Source organism: Pseudopodoces humilis, chromosome 7, assembly GCF_049639895.1.
Source record: "Pseudopodoces humilis isolate 2021_Gansu_Grassland_sample_001 chromosome 7, ASM4963989v1, whole genome shotgun sequence".
Taxonomy (NCBI): Eukaryota; Metazoa; Chordata; class Aves; order Passeriformes; family Paridae; genus Pseudopodoces; species Pseudopodoces humilis.
Genome location: NC_142206.1, coordinates 23206135 through 23227659, shown reverse-complemented (window position 1 = coordinate 23227659; position 21525 = coordinate 23206135). Strand labels below are relative to the sequence as shown.

Below are 21525 nucleotides of genomic sequence, written 5' to 3'. Positions count from 1 at the left end.
TTGAACCAAAACCTTTCTAGTTCAGTATAAGTTAAGAAGAGGGTTCACACTGGTAACACCTCTTCACATGCCCCTTCTTTGACCCTGCTTTGGGTGTTCACTGAAAGCAGGACAAGGACAGGCCTTATCAGCACAAGTGAAGAAATATGATGATGATATTAAGAACTTGACCCTCAGTGCCAGGTTCCCTGACATCAGCCAAACAGCAAGGCAATTAAACACCAGCACAGAAGTTTTGTTCTGTTCTCTTTCAGCCTCTGAAGATCCCCACATCTTCCTCACTCTGCATCCTGGATTTTTGTTGATTCCCATATATTGGGTGTTTTGGAAATACTGGGCTCTGACTGGATCTGCAGGCCCTGAAAAGTTCTTGCGACACTTTTAGATGTTGTATGTCAGACCTGAATTTGGAGTTGTAGTGCCTACAGTTTGTGTACAACAGGATCTCAGAAGCCGGATGGGAATCAAGGTGTATTCCTACACTACAGACATCAGCCAAAATGTTTTATTTGAAACATTTTATATCCAATAAAAGTTTCAACAAAATGCTGCTATGGAGGACTTGTATTCCTAAACTCCCCTTCCAGGCTGTTAAAATAAAAAGCAAAAAACAACAGTCTGCCCACCTTTTGATTCTCATGCTGCCACATAAATCGTAAAAATGTTTAAGTGCTGCATCTTCTGAGCACTTCTCTATGGCACAAAATATCCCATTCTGTGGATAAAGTAGTTCAGATACAGAATAAAGAACTTATTTTCCCAAAGTGGTAATATTTCTTCAGAAAATCAAGAAAAAAAAAATCACACATAACTAGTCTATTTTGCTATCAGAGATGAAAAATAATTTTGGGGTAGAAAATTTGTCTGTATCTTTAAAAATGAAATGGACTAACAAAGCTAGAATAAGCTGGTAGTTGTATTTCATTTCAGTAATGTCTAATGAACATAAAAATATCATTAAGGGGTAAAAGTGCCTTTGACTGATATGTTCCTAGATTGATCCATCCAAATTTGAAAAAAGGAATGATGGATTAATGCTTTTAGTGTGCACCTATCATCTGTAGGATTTGGCTTATAAATGGTGGCATCCAGAATGAGGAATCTGCACTACAGTCTTCAGAGATGATGTACCAGAAGGAAATATAACCAAAAAGATGAAACATGATTTACTCTATTAAGGTATTTTAACAAATTACTTTCAGACCTAAAATGCTTGGTTAAAACACTGAAATTGCATCTCAGAGCTTCCTCTGGTAACCCTCAAAACTTATCAAAAGAATGTGCTATTATTTAGTACTGCATTACCTGAAATAAAGGTAGACTTATAATAAATAAAGGTAGACTTAAGAAATACACTATCTGACCACTTGAAGTAGCTTTGTGAAATATATTGAGACTTTTTATCTTGGTTTCCCAGGATACAAGTGTAGTTGATTGCCAAAATCAACAATAAAATCATTGATTGATAAGAAATAGAAAATAATGATTTTGTTTATACCCCACAGATGCCAGACTTGCATGCATTTCTCTTTTTTTATCTAACTAATGATACTTTATTTTAAACTACAGTGATAATTTTTCATGAGTGGCAAATATTTTAACATCTTGCAACCATTTTAAGAAGTTCCCATTCCCTTCTTCACCCGTGTTACTTCATATTTGGCAATTAATTAGCATTTGTAAAAGTGAGTGGGATGACCTTCTATGGAGAAAGCAAGAAGTAGCTTTGGGGAGGAGGAGAGCAGATAATAAATGTGCAGGGTTGAAACATTAGTTAACTGAACAGAAATTTTCTCTTTGGGGGCAATGTCTTGCTAAGAGGCTCTCTGCTATTTGTTACCACTTTCTTACGAAAATTTTCACCCCCTTACTTGTGATGGATTCTGATCTTACCCTTGAGAGGCTGGGTTTTATGAGGGGAGAATAATTACATGTATATGTAACGTGTGTCTCTTCTAGTTTCACATCTCCATCACTGGCTCACCAGCCAAGACAAAATAATTTTTAAAAAGCACTTCTAAATTAAAGAGAACTATGAGTCAGAATATACCAGCATATATATATATATATATTTACTTAATTTTCTTAATTTATGATGCTGAGAAATAAATGTCAATTCTGTAAGTTTCCAGAAATGTAGATACTGGTACATATCTTATGTTACATCTCCACATCACAGAGGAGACTTCTCTCATAAAGATTCCCAGGTGATTTCAGAGTTAGTTGAAGGGGCTAGGACAACTGAGAAAACACTCTCAGCTTGTTGGTCAAACTAATGAATCCAGGACTGTGAGCTCCAATTTATGCAAATTTTCAAGATGGACTTAATGCTGAGAAACATCAATTCAGCCAAACATGTGAGCAAATGAACAATTTGAATCATGTGAATGTTCCCACTGGGATCAATAAGCTGGCCTGTGTTATTGGCACAAAGCAATAATAGAATGAATACCCCTGCTGAAAAATGAAAGGTGATACAGTAAGAAACCCCAGATAACTAATGCAATCCAGAATTAAGGTACCGAAATGAAGAATAAGAAAGAAGAAAAAATGAAAGCAATAAACAATCTTCAACATTTTACAGACATTCAAACAGTGCTTGTGAATGATGCAAGAAGAGGAATATATGAAGTTTTTTGTCAGGTCAGGGCAGACATGGTCGTTCTACTCTGTTTTTGGAGATAAACCCAGAATGGGCTACTGCCAAAATCAACACCCAGTTCTTAGCTGCCCTGACCAATTTTCAACTCTAATTGAGGATCAGTGCCATCATTTTGAACAAAATACCTTGCCAGTCCTTCTTAGAATGTCCAATTCTCAATTTGGGTTTTCTTTCATATTCTGAAGTACTTCTAAGTAAAATTGCTCTTACTATAATTTTCAGAGCATCAGTCTCTCTGGGAACAGAGAGTGTTTCTTTTTGATCTTTACATTTAGGGCTAGAAAAGATATTTTTATTCCTGGCACTTTCTTGGAGAAGGTTTAAAAACTTTGTCTCTTTCCGTAGTTATACCTCACTTGTCCTCTAGTGCTCGCAGGAGCTACACACGCTTTGGGTGGGATAAGTGCTGACACACCGCTGCCTTTCCCACCAGGAGCACGGCTGCAGGTTTGGCTCCTGAGCACACCGGCAGGTGGAACAAATGTAGGAACTGACAATGCCATCTTATGGTGGACATACAAACTGCAAATGCAGCCTGTAAAAGAGACACAAAAATGGCTGTTGCCCTAGCTAGGTAAAAGAAGTGTGTGGAATGCTTAAGGATGCAGCTTAAAGTGTGGAGATGAAAAGTTGTTGGTCACTAGCCTTCTTTAAGGGCTTAGACCCAGCAGGATTAATTTAAATGCCAAAGCTGAAGACTTGGCTTGTGATGACAAGTGAATATAGGAAAGGAGAAAGAAAAGGGGGAGAGAAATCCTCTCACATCCTCTTCTCATTGACTTTCTTTCAGATTCTCTTCTCACCTGTTATGGTCCCTTAGCCCATAAACAGCCCTCACTCAATGATGATGTGCCCAAATCATTTCCGTGCGCAATAGCAGTATTTCTCCCTGGGCTATCCCTGGGGTATACAGCAATTAGGACTCTGTCTGTGAGATTCCCAGAGGTGCAGAAGATGACTGAGATAGTGGGGCACCAACAGCAAACGTGGTAATGTGAGCTCCTACTGGAGAGGAACTGAGAGTGCTCCCTGCAAGTTTCTATGGGAACCACATGGATTTTTGCCATTGGACTGTCATTACATTGGAGCCCTGACTCTAATAACTGCTTCCTGGAAGAGGTGGAATACTGAGGCAAATAAAAGCATATCATTACTAGTCAAAATTAATAGAAAAATGTTGGTTTTCAAGATGCAGAGCACAGCTGAGGTTCCTCTGCTCAGTGTGAAGGCAGCTCAGGGACATGTGTGTGGAGAAGAGAAGATGGGGTTAACCCTGGTGCAGATGAGGTTTCCGTGCCATGCCATCCTCATCGCTTCTGTGCTTGGGGATGAGAAGCTGGATTCCAGCAAGTCCAGATTATTTGTGACAGCTGCCAACAGGGAACCATCCTGACACGTGGTGGGCCGTGGTTTCACTCTTGGGGTATTCCTAGTGTTCCTTCTGCTCCTTTATGTCTGATTGTTTTGTTCCTTAAAATGCAGTAGAAGTTCCTACAGTAAAACAACATCATTAACATTTCAGACAAAGCTTGTCTTGTGACAGCAAAAGTATTGTGAATTTAACCTGTCCTCGTGAATAATTGTTCAGTGAACACTTAAGCCTTCAGCTGGGAAAGTGAGTGAATATGCATTTTGGAACCATTTATGTAATTTCTAACTTTTTTTTTTTTTCTCTTCCTTTTGATTTTTTACTTTTCTGTTGAGAAATTTAACTCAGGCCAGTGCCCTGACAGAGAAAGAAAGGTTGCCTGGGAGGAACTGCACACATGCTGAATATTTATATAGAATGACAATGACATTTGACTTCAGGTTTTCTTTGACAAAAACAGTTTCATTCAGCTGTGACCCATATCTCTTTGTCCTGACAAGCTGAGGAAAACATAAAACATTGGACAAAAACTGAATGAAGCTTGAATTCTTCATTCTGTTCCCAAAAAACACTGACTTAAATTTGATACATCTTAGTGGATGAACATGTTTAAGAGTGAATTTTAAAATTTTATAAATGCTATTCTTGCTTCTATTTTTCCATAGCACAATTTGTCAAGTGCTGTCCAGATACATCCATAAATTTAATTCTTTTTTTTTCCCAAGTACCTTGTTTTTCAAGGAGAATGACAATAAACTAATAAATAGACTGAGAATGAGAAGGGTGTGATACAGAGGAAAAGTGGCTGACATGACTGCTCTCTTTTTGGTAAGTCTATATGCAATAATAGTGCCTTCCTCTAGTAAAATTTGTCCTACTTTTCTAAAATATTCTAACATGTCTCCAAATCCTACAGCTCTGCCAGAGTCACAGTCCATTAGGATCTGGCTGGATTGTTTATGTGATTAGGAGAGCACTGCCAGGAGAATGGGGTAAATATGGAAAATAATATTGATGTCTTGACACATCAGGATCTGCAGCATCAAAACTTAATGAGTCCCTCTTGAGGCTGCACCCAAAATAACCTCTTCAGAATTAAATGGAAAGGCACGGTTCTGAGCACATGAAAAGGCCCACTATGATCTCTAAGCCTGGGAATATTAAGTGTTGGTTAGCTCTACTGTAAAGCCCTTTAGTTTTCTCTGTGAGTTCATAGCTCGATTCCTTTGTGTAACTATTTAAATTATGACAATGTTGATGCTGAATACTGAGGCATGCAAGTAGCCACAGGTGTCAAAATTAAAGTAGCTTGTTCAACTTTCACTCACCATTTCATGTAAAACTATTGCTTTCAAGTTATAGCATACTAAATCTTGTATTAGAATAGAGTACTTGGAAGGGAAACATTTAAATACAATCATTTACCTAGAACAGTAAACATAAAAATTACAATTTATTAGTAAAAGATAAAATTATGTAAATCATTTGATGATAAATCTGCATTAAATATCTGAGCAAGAATGTCTTTCAGCATCCCTCTCACAGAAGAGTTTCTGTTTTTCACATCAAAGACTTATTAGCTTAAAAATCCACATCAAAACCTCACCCCTAGCTCAGGAATTTGAATCCAGCCTTGCCTTGCTCCTGAGCAATACATATTACCCACCAAGTTGCACAGCTGTACTACATTTTTCTTGCTCTCCTTTGGTGATGAATCTAAGCAGTTTGTGTGTTAGCTGCAAAGTCACAAGGGTCACATAAATATCTGCAAGATAGGCAGACAATGATGCTTCTGGAATTTTTGAAAAACAAGGGGAAATAACAGAAAATAAAACAACCCATCTGGAATCTAAATCAAGGGTTGTTTACCTTTTAGCACACACAAACAAACCTTCCAAGGAGAACATTCTATCATTCTTGCTCTTTGTGTAATACCTCTGGGCCCTTTTATAACGTGTAACTATCAGATGCCAAAAATCCCAACACACACAGATTATTATTGCAATGCTTGGAAAGTTATTCCAATGAATCAGACACACACATACAAAAATGAAGAGAGCTATCTCTGTTCATTCAAAGGCTGTCCCACAGTTGCTTAAGGTTATAGTCTGATTCACTTGGTTTCTCTAGGTTTTTCACAGCTAGCAGAGACCTTGGATGCTCTGAGACTCTTGTATGCCAATCAAAACAAATTCTTAATAAACAAAGAAATCTTGCCTTTGAAATCCAGAGAGAATCATGATGGCGAGGAGCAGCTATGCAATATTTTTCTTTCTGTCAAACCAGCAGTAACCTTCTTAAAAGAATTCAGGAAATGTAAAAAAATATCCTTTTCTCATGCTCCAAAATAGATTTTTTCCCCCGTTGTCTTCACAGCATCAGCTGCTGGAGAATACCTGTGTGTTTGATTTTAGCAATGAGGAGTCAAACAACTTTATGTATCCTGATTATTTCAGCATCTGTCTCAGCAGAAGTTTTAGCATGACTTCAGAGAGAAATTGCTCCATTTTTCACTCCTTTTGAGGTCTGAGGACACTCCATGTCCGCTCGTAGTGTAGCTTTAGAAATCTTGAGTAATAAATACAGTAAATAAGGGCAAGAATAGGTTTATTTTTCTTTTGGAGAGTTTAATTTTACTACTAAGGCTCAACTTTTTAAAACACCAGTAAAACTGGTGGTTTAGGCTCCTGAAGTGTGAGGGTACTCAAAGTGTTTTCAAAAATTACTGGTAGATGGTGAACCCTGCAAGCCCAAATGCAGCAGCCCTGAAGGAGTGAGTGGGATGATTAGTTTATCTCACCTTCTATTTCCCTGTGCTTGCCTATTGCAGCAATGTGTGAGATTGCTGTCAATCCTCTCCACTGCAAAGTCTTCATTTATAAAATTAAGATTTATATGAAAGAGACTGATTTCAAATCTCCAATAACCCAAGCCATAAGTCTGAGTTACCCATACAGCTATTGTGATTCTCATGGTTGTAGGGATAGAGATGGCTCAGCTAAGAAAGGCAGCATGCTCAATTTACATCTATCAGTTTGGCTGAGATCAGTACCAAAGCCTGTGTGTTAATTACAAGGGGTTCCATGTGTCCTGAAAAAAGATGTGAATAGTGTCAAGGGGCTGGTGTTCATGGAAAAGCACGGAGGGAAGGGGAGAGAGCATAGCATTATTCTTGGAGTCCAAGATGATGAGCATCCTTTGAATAGGACTGAAAAAATCATGTTAAAGGACAATTGTAGACTATAGCAAAGGTGCCTGTAGAGTGAAATGCATTTGCAGGAAAGGCTTGAAAAGTCAAGAGGCTCAGACAGAGTACGAACATATTTTCTCCTTCTCATCTCTCTTTTTTCTCTCCTAAAATGTGACCTGTCTCCAAGGATATTTCTGGAAAGCAGTTATAAGGATTGGAGGGTAAGACAGGGGAGAAGTGCAGGGAGCAGAGAGTTAACTCCTCCACATGTTGGCCATGGATTTGTGAATACCTGTTTGATCATGGAGAAAGGAATTGCCTAACGTCCACACACCTCTACAGCACTTTGCTTTAAAGGGGATTTGTTCTGATTCATCAAGTGACTCCTCTGAAATAACTGGCCTAAAAATGTCCCTCATCCTTTGCTTTTATCTTGCCTGTTTAATCATTGTTTTAAAGAATAAATAATATTTTTTTTTTAAAAAAGCGCAAAACCCAAGGAGATAAAAAGGAACCTTCAGCTTATTTTTGCAGAGCATTTCGGATTCCACACATGACTACTAAGGCATTTCTGAAGCAGAAATGAAAACATACCAGTTTTTGTAGTTACTTCTTTCTCTAGCTTTGCCCACTGCTTACCCTTTCCATCAGTACTGCCTTGGGGGTTCCCAACAAACTCCAAAGGCATCTGTGAGGACTCTGCTGAGTTGTGAATCCTCCACTACAGCTGCAGAGGAAAACAACACTTGGATTTGGTGTGATGCTGACCAGAAAACTGAAAGTAAAGGTATTTTATCTGCATAAGCACATTAACAATTAGTCACTAAGGAAAGCGGGGACAAATTTAGACAATGCTGCCCTGTGAAGTAACTAGTAGAGTTTGTTCTGGAAATGTTGGTTCCACATGATAGCATGTGCTAACGCATTGGGACAGCCCCAAACTCCTCTCCCATCTCTGTCCATGGTGCTCAGAGAGTAATGGAAAAGCCACAGAGGGGAATGCAGGTGTGCTGACTCAGCAAGCACTCACCAGGAGTCCTTCCACTGCAAAAACATATTCCAGGATTTGACAGTGATCAACTGTGTTTAAATGGGAGCCCTGCATTCCCTCTGCTGCTATTGCTGAGCCCTGGAGCCAGGATCTGAGTGTGGTGCCATATGATTATTTTACTGCTGAGAATAAAGAAATATGCATTTAACTTCTGGCACCTGCAGCATGCCCGCAGGTAGTCCTTGTTCAGTAAGAGAACCAACTAAATCCTTATGTGTGACTTCTCTGTGGCTCATTTATTTCACTTAACTTCTGCCTTAGCATGCAATACAAAGTATAAACAACCACATTTCAGCATCTAGATATATATATGCTCAGCCCAGTGGATTCTCACAGGCACAGAATTGTGAATTGTGCTCATCCATGGCACTACAAGAGATGAACATACACACTTGACCCTTAGCTGTCTCTTGTAAATTTGTAATATGGGCACTGGAGTCAAAACAAATCATTCATTTCCTACATAGCTCCTCTCTCTCTCATGTGAAATTTCCATTTAAGTGGCTGGTGATCGGTGCTGCCTCCAGCATACCTGCTTATTTAAATAGGCATGCACCAGTTTCCTGTAGCTTTATTTTGGAGCCAAAGGGCATGATAATTTAATGTACATAGGTGAAACCTGTCTGGAAAGTGTAAATAAACAGATCTAAGAGTTTGACCACCAATAATTGCAATTCTCCCTTAGAGCAAGCAATCAGTAGAGTCCTCCAAACTGCTGTTCTCCTTTGCTGTTGTCTCATGTTTAACCTCCTGTCCCTATTCAAGGACAAAAAGGGACATGATCTGACAGTGAGACTCATACTTTTCAAATCTAGGAAGCGGCCACGGGGGAGATGAATAATGTTGGTGTTGTGGCCCTGAATTCTGCCATTTTGGTAGACAAAATTTAGCATCCACTGTATGTGTGTGCATGGGAACACCCTAAGGTTCCGTTTCAGAAGAAAAACCTAACTTAAAGTGTTTCTTTTGTGCATGACCTCCAGTGTGTCAACTCACTGCTCTTCTCTTGTATGCTACAGAAAAAGGGAGGACTGGGCCCAGAGGGAGATAGCCCAAATGAGGACAAGGGAAGTGAAAAACAGCATGAGAGTAGATGAATTTGGACAGCAATCAAGCCAGCCTTGTTACCACTCCTTCCCCCCTATGTACTTTAATTGCATGGTTCCCAAATAATCTCCTCAACTTTGGGAGGGAATCTGCTTGTCTGTGAGTATTTGATCTGGCATTGACTCTGTTGATATCTGCAACCCCATTACCATGGGGGGATCCTGGGGTTCTTTAGGAAGAGAAGAGGAGATGAAATGGGATGTAATATGCTGGAGCCTGACAAAAAGTACTGAATAGAATTGGCCAATAGCCAAATGCTTTCATTCCTAGCAGAAAGGCATTAAATGAGACTGGCTGCATTGAATTGAGTATCCTTCTGATTAAAAAAATGGGTAAAGAAACCTCTGTGTATGTGCATTTGCATTATATATTTACATATACATTTTGCCATTCTTAAATACTTTCCTCATTTCCCGTCTATTGTAAATTGCTTTAATGATTACAGTAAAGTGGGGAACACACAAAGAATGAAAGAGGAGAATGTTCATGTCAGGGTTGTGTTTCTTTGCTTATTCTATGTCATTTGGGGCCAAATCCAACACCTGTGTGCACGGTAGGAATGAACCTGACCCACTGATGTTCCAGGTCATGGATAAAAACTCTCTAAAAAAACCAGAAAAAAAAGTCAGGGTGCAAAAAAGGTCTTAATCTTTCTCCTGTGGATATTTTGCAGCCATTCATTCATTCATTGATCATTCTTCTAGATGGCTCTCATAAATAAAAGTTTAGTTAACGAGGTGATCAAAACGGAACAGCAGTGCTGTCTTGCATAAAGGTTGTCTGACATTCTCTACTGTGACCCTCCCTCTTCAGCTGCCTATAATGTAAGGACATGTCACCTATTTGGGCTTGTGATATCTGTGTTTCATCTCTTTCTAAGCTGATTTATGCATGCATCACAACCAAAAATGGCTCTGTGGCAGCTCACTTGCCTCAGACACGTATGCTGTGGAATCAAGCAGTAACTTGTTACTGAAACTGTTCTTTGTACCTCAGGAAAGCCAAAGAAAACTTTTGGTGTTTCAATGGCAAACTCTGCAAGGCATAGAATATCTGAACATCAAGATTAGTCTGCCATTTTAGAACGAAGTTTCAACTCTGACTACTAAATATTTCTTTGCTAAAAATGCTGGTCATCCAGGGACATGTTATCACTTACTGAGTAACATGATAACCTTTGAAATCATAAACAGTTAAGGAAAGTCCCTGGTAAAGAAGAGTTGTTGAAATAGCTTGATCTCTAATGTATGTCCCTTTCTCTAGAATTTTAAAATCACATGTATTCTACTGAAATATCCCTAGATGTTTTTTTTTCTGCAGATCTCCCAGTCCAGTTATCTCTTCTTAGTTTTGTTGTTTGTTGTTTTGTATATTTTATTTGGTGCAATTTGTATCCTTTTTACCATCACCATTTTCTGTGCATCTAAGTTGGGATTCTTTCTCTATATTCTCTGCTGACACAATTCCTGTGGGCTCATTTCCATCTCTACAAAATTCATGTAAAGAGGGCATAAAAGGCTGTCAAATTAGAATTATGATATTCACACTGATTTTTCCACTCAGTTAGAAGTGACTGTCTGTACTGCAGAGCAGTGAATAATCAAATCCTAGAATTCTCAAGTCAGTGTGCTCAGTGTGACCCATGACTGCATTGTGCTTCATAGTGCTCCACTGTTTTTTGGCATTAGACTCATGTCTGCAGAACTCCTAATACCCTAATCCCACAGTATTCTCCAGGGCTGATTTAACCCCCATTGGCTACAGGAGACAAGCATCAATACTGATCTGCAGAGAAATTTATCATATGTAAATTCATCAGATGTTACCAATTCAGACTGTGTACTGCATGTGTATGTGATTTAAGTTTAAATCCTACTTGCTTCACTAGGAAGGTTAGTATTTAGAAAACTGGTAGTATTTTAGTTTTATCCAATGAACTACTGCTATAAAAAGCTTAAGTTTAAAACCAGCAGGTTTTTAGAGATAAAATAATGCTAATAGCAGAGGTTTGCTGAGATCAGAAGTGAATTCTCTGACTGCACCTAACTGGGCACAGTGTCTGGCTTCAGAGAGCTGAGCGAAATGGAGGTCATGAGGCATGAGACTGATGAAAAGTAGTGGCTTAGTTCTGTGGGACAAATCAGACTCGTTCAACTCATTCCAGAACAACTAAAATTCTATTTTAACATCTTTCATTCTCTTATCAAAGAATTGAGACTGAGGTTACTTTTAGATGACTGATGGTGGGGTGTAACAGTTTTCATTCCCTGATAATTCATATGTCTGTAAATTAGTTTCAGTCAAGGATTTACTCTCAGAAGAGCTAAATATTCCCTGACTTGGGAACTCTCATCTTGGGTAGGAGATATTTCCTGCTTAGCATATCTGACACTTGGGAAATCAAACTTCCCAGTCATGGCTTGCCAGTATTTGCTGAGGAAGCAGAGGGCAGCATCCCTTTGGGGACAGACCTGCCTTTCCACAGTGTACAGTATGTTTGTGTGGTATATCTATGCTCCTAAACGATATCCTGTGGCAGACCATCCTACAGAACGTGTTATTTCATGAGGTGCCGTTCTATGGTGTGATCTGTCACCTGTGTCACTAGCGGCAGCAATAGTGGCATCAAGCAGGGCTAGCTAGGCAGTGTAAAGGAGAACAGGAACATGTCTGGGAATTTAGAGACCCACTGGAGCAGTTAATGCTGGTGTGTGAGGTGGGCAGCCCACAGAAGTGTGCCTTGCTGGGGTGCAAGGGGCTAGTGACAGCCCTGTTGCTATGGTGTGCTCATGCTGATGTGGAACCTGGACACGACCTTTCCATCCTGACAGGCCAGGACATTTCAACAGCAGGGACACAGGCCTGGATGCTGGCTGGGATACTCACTGACATTTATTCTTTCTTGTTTATTTTTTCTTTTTCCTATAGCTACACTTCAGTAAAATATACTCCTATGGAATGGGAGCTTACCAAGAGTAACATTATTAGAACAATAAAAGGGAACAACAGTTACAACTTCACCAATGTCCATTTTACACCCAGGATGAGACATTTCTTTTGAAGCACAATTTTTTATTTTTTACATGATATTTTACCTAGAATATTTCCGAGTGGTTTTATTTTCTCATAAAATAACTATTTCACATTCTCCATTGCTCAATTACATGGAGTTATTATACAAGATAATATTTTGGCTTTTCTTTTGTAAATCATTCATATCTGAGTAGACCTACATTTGTAGATGGTAGGTTATCCTACCTTCCTCTTAGTGTAAGGGATTGGAAATGTTTGCCTCTGCATTTGTGATATCACTAGCATTCCCTCAAAAGCTGGAAATTTGTTTTGGTCAAGTCTGACTACATGACTGAGTTGGTGTTTAAAATACTTAGAAAGCAGGTACTTCCATCTTAGCCAGGTTCAATAATTCATTTTGTACTTTTACTGAGATATCTACACAAAACCTTTCATCTCTAGCTCTCCAATGAATACTCAGAGATGATCATGTCCTTTATGGCATGGAATCGATAGCAAATAAGTGTTGATCTTCTCCACAGATACAGAGTGAAATTACAGATTTATTAACTACTTTTGGGTTTATTTATGCATTTTCTATTCTACTTAATACAAACACCAGATTATGTCAGGAGTTACTAGCTGAAATAGTTAAGTTGCTGTTATCCTACCAATCATAAACCTCTTGGGTTTTGAAACTGTAAAACTAAAACTAAACAAGATAAATATAGTATAGACTAAAGCTTGTCAAGTTTCATCTTACAAGAAATTTAAGAAATAATAAAAAAACTAGGGATAGTAAAATAACCCAGAACAACTTTTGTTTTCCATCTGTGAAAAGTGGCATCCTGAAATGGCTATAGAATCTAGAAGCAGATAAATAACAGCACAGGGAGAGGCACAGGCACAGAACAAAGGAAAAAAAAATTGGTTGTGCTAATGTGCTCACAAAGAAGCCGCAAAAAGAGAGACTCAAGCAAACCAACTACAGAATTACTGGATTTTTGTTAAATTATTAAATCCATTCATGGTCCTCAGATTATTTTTGAGAATATGAAGCAGCTCTTACCACATCCCACTAACCAGAGTACCTGAATTTTGCATAGTTTGCATTTTTAATTGTATTAAATGAATTTCTTAGGGTGTGGAGTATTGTTCTTTGTAGTGCTTCACATTCTGTAGTCATCAAGAAAGATGATTTGACAATTAAAATTCTTTAGCCATAATGAACCAAAAAGGGGCTATTCTAGAGGTAACAGAGGAAAGCTTTAGAAATTTCCAGTTTCTCTAACCATATAGAATGTCACCAAGACTTTTTAAACTCCAGCGCCAGTAATTGCCTGTGCCCTTTTCAAACAAAACTGCTTACTTTTGATTTCAGCATTTACTGTGTCTTTCTCACACAGCTGTGCACCATGCTAATACTGCTGCTTTATCAGCTTCTCGCCAGCCTGTTCACCTCACCAGAGAAGCATTGTTCTTTGCAGAATATCCCCTGATGCTTTGCCAAAGCCTAAATTTGAACAGCTTGAGTGAAGAGATTTCTAATGCTTCCCCTAAGAGGTTGATAACACTGTAATTAGTCTTTCTGTTTAGCAAATAATTCTAGCTTTTCCCCTTTCTTTGTTTCATAGATACTTTCCTATATTCACAAGCAATACTTTTAATTTCTTTAATATTGTCCTTTCAGTATTTTCAGGCAGATTTTCTACTTCTGCTTCCTCAGTTTATAGTTATTTTATGCACACTTAATTCTTTTAACCTTTTCCTCATGAGCTTCCTTTTGGTATGCCTTTAGAGTAACTAAAAACATTAACATGGTCCATGTGCAATGCTGATCATGGTGACTTTATTAAGATTACATAAAGGGCATTGCACCGAGGACAGATTTCGCTAAATAATTAAATGTTACTGGAAAAACAGCTCCTTTCAAGAAAATCTTCTGCAACATCACCAGGCAATTCTTTGTTGCCTTAGAATTCTCCAGGGATACTTACAAGAGGAAAATCACATTGAATTAGGGATAAAAAGCCCTGTAGTGTCCTCATGAATTTAGAAGAAAACAAAAAAAGGAAGCAGTAAGATGACATTTTTGACACTTATGGTATTTATGTAGACGTTTCTTGAAGTATACAAGTGTTGAGTTACACAAATGATGGAATAAAACAAATTTTTTGATTTAAAAGTTAATATATGAGGCTGGGGAAAAAATAAAAAACAATTAAGCCACTTTAGGGCACGTATTATTATATGACTTTAAATGGTTTTTGTTATAGAAATTCTTCATTTAAAATACTACCCAGACAGTTCAAATGTCTACTGGAGAATCATTGTGCCTATTTCAAGATCTAATTAATTTTTTTGTCAATTTTCTGAAAATATTGAATAGAATTATTTTAATCTTGTGGAAATCTCAGTCCAGAACTTAACCATAAAGTTATTGCTCACATTTCCATCCTTAAAAAACCCCAAAGTTTCCATATGATTTAATTACATAGGTGAAATATTTAAATTTCTTTTTCCCTTGGAGTGGTGTGCATGCCTGGATGTGTGAGTTCCTAAATAACGAAGGTGTTGTCAGATCTTTGCTTTGTTAAACAGACACCTGTACAAGATATTCTAACTTACCAGTCACCAGTACCCAAAGATAAAAAGTACCCAAAACAAAAAAAGGCAGGCTTCATCTTTCCAGACTGTCAGTTTTAAACTCCAAACAGATACAAAGGGACAATTCTCAAACCATCATCTGCTTCTGGCTAATGACTGTCCATGATTTACTATAAAAAGAGTTCCTTTGTCCATATTAGCTGGACTCAAAATTGCATTTTCTGTCTTAAGAATAAATTCCAACCACTTAAAAAAATATGTCTGTAGATGATGGCTTTGAACAACAGTGTCTAAAACCCATTTATTTGTGAGTCTGTGCTTCATGATTCCGAGCTTTAGGAGATGGGTGGAAGCGCTGCAAGGGACCCTGCTTTTCCTGAAGAGGGTAAGAGTGAAATAAGGAGATTATTCTACCATGACCCATTGACAGAGACAGATGAGCTTGCTTTTGTAGGGCTCCATTACTCTTGCCCTGCATAAGGGCTTGGAATCCAGCTGCACACCTGTTACAAGAGGAGCTGGAGGCTCAAGGAAGCAGCGAGTGCTGCCGCTTTCAGATGCAGCAAAGGCATCAGCAAATAGAGAGGCACCTCATCAGCTCCTGTCTATACACTGCAGATGTTTTGCTTTGCAACATGTTATTTCTCTTTGCAAAGCTCCTTATTGTCAATTCCAAGCTTCCTAGGAACAGATAAAACAAGAAAGATTCTCTAAGACAGTTTTGTTTTTTTTAGTTTCAAAGAAAGTAAGTGAGAAAAAATCTTGCAATTCTCAATGGAAAAGGAATGAACATCACCATCCTCATCACAGTGTCATGGATCAATTTCCAGTCTTGTCCCTCTGAAAATTTTCATGCTTTAGGAAGCTCTGCTTCTCTTTTGCTGCTTAAGAATTACACTTACAGCTACTTCTCCTGCTTGCCATCTTCCTTTTTCTCTCTCTTCCTGGCCCAGCATATAAAATAACCTTCTTATTCTGTGATAGGATGACACCTGGCCAAGTTGCTTCACTTTTGACCACATATGACTCTTGCTGAAGCTTTTAGTATTTACACTTGTCTCCCTCTAAAAAGAAGTGTAATTTCTTTTAGTGAAATTAAGGCACTTAAAATCCATTAGCTTTACACTGATCTAAGACAGCCTGTGGATCAAAGCTTGTCCCAATGGCAGCCATGTGGATTTGAATGTGCTGTGTGACCTCTCTAACCAGGCACAGCTACACCAGCTCAGTTTCTGAGCAATCACAGCATGTTGATAGTAAACAGCCAAATAAACAAAGCTATAAAATATAAAATTAAAATTTTCCCCTAAAGTAAGGATAGCTCTAGAAACTGAAGATTCTAAATGTTATTTCACATGGATGGTTACTCTTCTAATGAATCATTCCAGTGGATTTTCTATGTTGGCTACTTTCTGTTGAAAATAAATACAACATGCAAGATGAAAAAAATAACCCTATTAACACTGCTTTTGAGACCTTTCTGAATATTCTTATTTTTTCATTATCGCTGTATAAAACTAATAACACACATTATTATCAGCTTTTTTTACTTGACTGAAGAAAATCTATTACTTCAGTCACAGCTAGCTTCTATAAAACAGCAGAAGTCTTACTTTGGAAAAGTCCACTCTTTAGCAGCGTGTTACAATGGCAACATAAAGTCTTCATCACGAGATGAATCACTTCTAACAAAGCACTGGGACATTTATTCCATTCTGCCATTATTCATATAGGACCTCTAAGCCAAGAGGTAAATGACATGCTGTATCACTTAAAATATCACTTCCTTTATTCTCAATTAATCTTGTCTCCTTTTTGGCAAAATCTCATTGATTATTGGAATTGTCTTCTTAAATACTATAAATATTTTTTATTCTTACTCTTAAGAAAAGAATGTTGGATTTTTGTCAGAAAGAGAGAAATTAAAATCTCTATGCCCAAAATGATGATTGCCTGCAAATATCATGTGGCATTTTCAAGAAATAAACAATTTGCATACAAATAAAAAACAAAAGGAAAGCCCTGAGCAGACTCAGGTGCTTTCCTTCTACTGAATTAACTGGTGTGTTTTCAAAAGCTTTACAGATTCAAAAACGTACTCCTTGAATATCTGAAAATGATTCTGGGGCAAATACGAGTAAATACAATGAGTGGTAAATTCTTTGACTCAGGGGGTTGAAACTTTAGGATTTGACTTTAGGGGATGAAAGGGAAGAAAAATCAGTATGCTTACCAAACTCAGAAACCAACCTCACCAGTGTGCTGCTTTGGGCTGGAATAGAGTTGTTTTTCCTCACAGTGGTTGGTACAGGGCTATGGTTTAGATTTGTGCTGGAAACAGTGTCGATTATAAAGGAATGTTTTAATTGATGCTGAGCAGTGCTTACACACATTCAAGGCCTTTTGTGCCTCTCACACAGCCCTGCTGCACGGGGGATGGCTGGGCATTGATCAGGTGGTGGGGAGTGATTCTGTATATTTGCACCATTTGTCTTTCTTGGCTTTTATTATCTCTGCTGGGGTTTTTCCACCTTTACTTAAAATATTATTGTTGGTGGTGTTGCTGCTGCTACTACTGCTGCTGCTCCTGCTGATAATAGTAGTAGTAGTAATAATAATAATAATAATAATAATAATAATAATAATAATAATAATAATAATAATATACTGCTTTTGTCTCAACCCATGCATTTTCTCACTCTTACATTTTCAATTCTCTCCCCCATGCCACTGGAGAGAGTGAGCAGCTCAGCTGCTATTCACAGCAACCATAAAGGGCAAAAAGGCTTTTTTTGGTATTTTTGTCTGCCATTGGGCAACTCAGAAGCGAGAACTGGGCTGGACCACATCCCAGACCAACAGGAATGCACAGGGCCAACACTGAAATGGAGAAATTGCAGTCATTCTTGCCAGGTGGATTACACAGCCTATCCAGTGCCTACAGTGCCAGGGAAGGATTCTAGCTGCCCTCCAAGGACAACATCTGCACAGGGACAGAGCAATCAGCTCCTTCTGACTGCAGCAGCCAGGGTTCAGCCACCACCATCCCTCAGGGTCCTGCAACTCCAGGATAAGCACAGCTAACACTGAGCTATGGGCCAAAGAAATGTATCTGGTAGCTCATGAAATGGACATTAATGTTCTACATGCCTAATTCATGCTGATTATGTGGGATCCTCTATGCATAGGTACTACTGGAATTTTCATTAAAGCTTGAAACAATAGACTTTTCCCTTGCAGTCACTGCAGAGATTACTAGACTATTTTGCAAGAGTCAAAGCAAGTTTGGGAAATGGAGAATGATTATTCTGTGTGAGTCTAGAGAAAGATAGGAGAAAGAGGAAGGGAAATAACTCTTGAGAAAAAATATGCAAAACAACCCCCCCGCAAAAAACCCCAAAACTCCACACCAAAGCAAAAACCCTCTTAAACTGCCTATTTTATTGAAAATAAAAATATCTACTCCTAGAACAGCATTCTTCTTCAGTGTGTCCCACCATAGAGTTACACAACTGTTGCAGACAAATTTGATCTCTGATGACCAGTTTCTGATTAATTCAATGAATATCCACTCATAAAATTTTTAAGTTTGGAATGAATCTCATGCCCAGGTATGCATTGTTGTGGTGGAACACATTGAGTCACTTACAGCTTGTTATTGCACCTGTTTGGGAAATAAAGTTCACACCAACCTTGCAAGAACCCACAGCTTGCAGAGACAAAGCCTTTCTACAGATAATCTTGCCTTGACTTAGTTATTAATTACAATTCATATACTATTGTCATTAATTATTTCATTTGTTAATCATTCAGCTCAACATACAGCATAAGCAAAATTAGTAGTATATGAAATTAAGACCAAACATCTCATCTAATAAGTATTTAATGTAAAAAGGCTGTGCTTTTCCAAATTGACAGTCATAACTGGATCTTTGTATTCTCAAAACAACCATTAAAAGGCTACAATTTAAAAATATTTCAAACTGTTATTGTAAAGAAGGACCCTAACTTCTATTTGCTGCCTTGAAGCCTTTTGGTTTTCCATGGTATTTTGGAATCTAAATGTCCAAGTCTCATTTTAAAATGGGATTTGGATACTTTTGGATATTTTACTTGTCTAATAGCTTGTAGTCTATGACATTTATGGTATTGTCAGGTTGGCAAGTCTTCTGAGCCCTCTATATCGCAGAATCCTTAGGTTGGAAGGGATCTCTGGAGATATCCAGTCCAACCCCCCTGCCAAGGCAGGGCCATCTAAAGCAGGTAAGATGGAAACTTGTCCAGGTGGGTGTTTAATGACTCCAGAGAGGGATACTCCATCACCTCCTTGGGGAGCCTGTCCCAGTTCTCTGCCACCCTCAATGTAAAGATGTTCTTCCTCATACTTCATATTGCAGATTTCTTCTTCTCCAATTTCTCTTTCATATCACAAACTTTGAGGGATGCCTGGAAATATTTTTCATCTTCCTTTAGGTCTTCTCAAAACTCTTGAAGTGGAAGGGATTCAGAATGCATTTTTATGAACATTTAAATTTTCCTTGTATGCCAAGTAAGAAATGTGTAAAACAAAGGACTGCTATCAATAAGCAGATACATTATACACTGAGCCCATGTCATGACTCAGAGTTTTAAGACAAATAATCAGCAACATGACAAAACCAGAATCAACTGACTCCAATGGTTCCTGATATACTACCAGCCAGAAGCCAGAGGGCATTATATTTCTTTGTTAGACAACATTTTACTTCCAGTAAATATTCATTGACTGTTAATTTCCTGAGTAGCTGGGGTACTATTATAAATTTTGCCAGTTCACGTAAGTCAGCAAAAAGCAATGAAAGCCAGCACTTAATATCACACAAACACAGCCTAAGTCAGCACCACTGTTACAGGAGACCGAAGACACACGGAATAAGAATTTTGCTAAATTCTTAAGGAAAATTAAGAACAAGAAAAAAGGAAATAAAACTTTCCTTGCACTTGCTTGTCCTATTATTCTATTGTGCCTTGTTCTCTGGATTCTACATCTCTTCTCCATCTGGCCTGCAGGAATAAAACTCTGATTTCAACAGAAGCAAGACACTAACGACTTTTGAGAATTTAGCCTGAAATATTTTGGATTAGGCACAGGCATTTAAATTAAAAAAAACCCCAAACACAGTTTTTAATGTCTAGACCATCTAGATGACTGAGTCCTCTAGATAGTAACATAATTTTAAATTCTAAATATGCTGTTACAGTTAATGACAAGAAGAAAAAAATCAAGACAAAAGTAACAAAATTTTTAAAAAAGGAATAATTTTGTGCAGATGCTGCTGACATTACTGCTTTAGAAGTCCTTCACTTCGTTGTGCATGCCCTTTCTAATTTGTCATTTCCCTTATGTGCTTTAGGCACTTATTTCTAACAAGGCAGACTGCAGAATATATTATGAGCTGGGTGTTAAGAATCATGAATATCATGTTTTAGTAAGACTTCTCCCTCTGACTTCTTGAGTTAAACATGTAAATCACTTCACTCTGTATACTCAGGTTGTCCATTTATTCAGTATGTCCATTTATTTTAGCTATACCTGGACCAGAACCTCATCACCTTTGAGCATCAGTTTGAGAGCTTGGTACTCATTTGACAAATACTTAAGCGCTGCAGCTGTGGTTCTGTTCTAATCTTTATGGCAGAAATTTTCTTCTACATCTTCTTATTTCTAAAAATCTTGAAGAGGGTGAAATATGTGGACCATGAATTTAATGGTGGTGACAGAGAGGACCATAATAAGACAATGTTCTGGGAATTATTTGGTTTATAGTTGGTCATTTTACTGCTTAAGAAGTCCAAACAGCAAGTTGCCAAAGCACATTCATCAGGGCATTTGGCAGTCACCAGCTGTTCCAGTTTGGTGTGCTCTGCAATTTATTGTTTGGGATCATTTGGCGTCCACAGGGACACCACGACCCAGGTCAGAGCGTGATGGATCCGATCGGAGCGATGATCAGTTCTAGTCTACTCTTCCACTTTCTATTCAGCATGATATTACACTTTCAGAATTTTCCATTCAGTGACCTCAGTAATTGGTAGGCACTAATTAAGTAATTTCTCACAAGGGTACAATATTACTGTCACAACTTTTTAAAGAAGATAAAACTCATACTGACAGTAGCTGAAGTTCAACCATGGGGCAAGGTGAAACTTTTAGGCCAAATATTTTTTATATCCAACATAAATAGATTTGGGTCAATGGACATGTTTAATTAATTAATGTCAGCTTTGTGAAGGAGTTTGAAATCAGTGGAATGGAGATTAAATTTTTTTAAAGTCTAATAATTGAAATTCAAGGCAATGGTAAAATTATTTTAATTTTTTTTTTATTTTGAAATTAAATTCATTTTCATTTTTAAAAAGTATATAAACATATTTTTAAAGTTGAATTAAATTCAATTGTGATTTTTTTCAAAACAGTATTTGTACAAACAGAATTTGTAATGGTGCTGAAATGAACTGAGACCAAGGAAGTCACTTTTTCTAGCTTG

General features: G+C 37.9%; 1 long non-coding RNA gene across 1 annotated transcript in view; it reads right to left on the bottom strand.

Moving 5' to 3' along the window:
- Positions 1–17292, bottom strand: part of LOC148183991 (uncharacterized) — a 56239-nt gene extending 38947 nt beyond the window's left edge. Inside the window, exon 1 of the long non-coding RNA XR_015773016.1 lies at positions 17232–17292. This is a non-coding gene — a long non-coding RNA (uncharacterized LOC148183991). The remainder of the gene's footprint in view (positions 1–17231) is intronic.
- Between the last annotated feature and the right edge of the window lie 4233 nt (positions 17293–21525).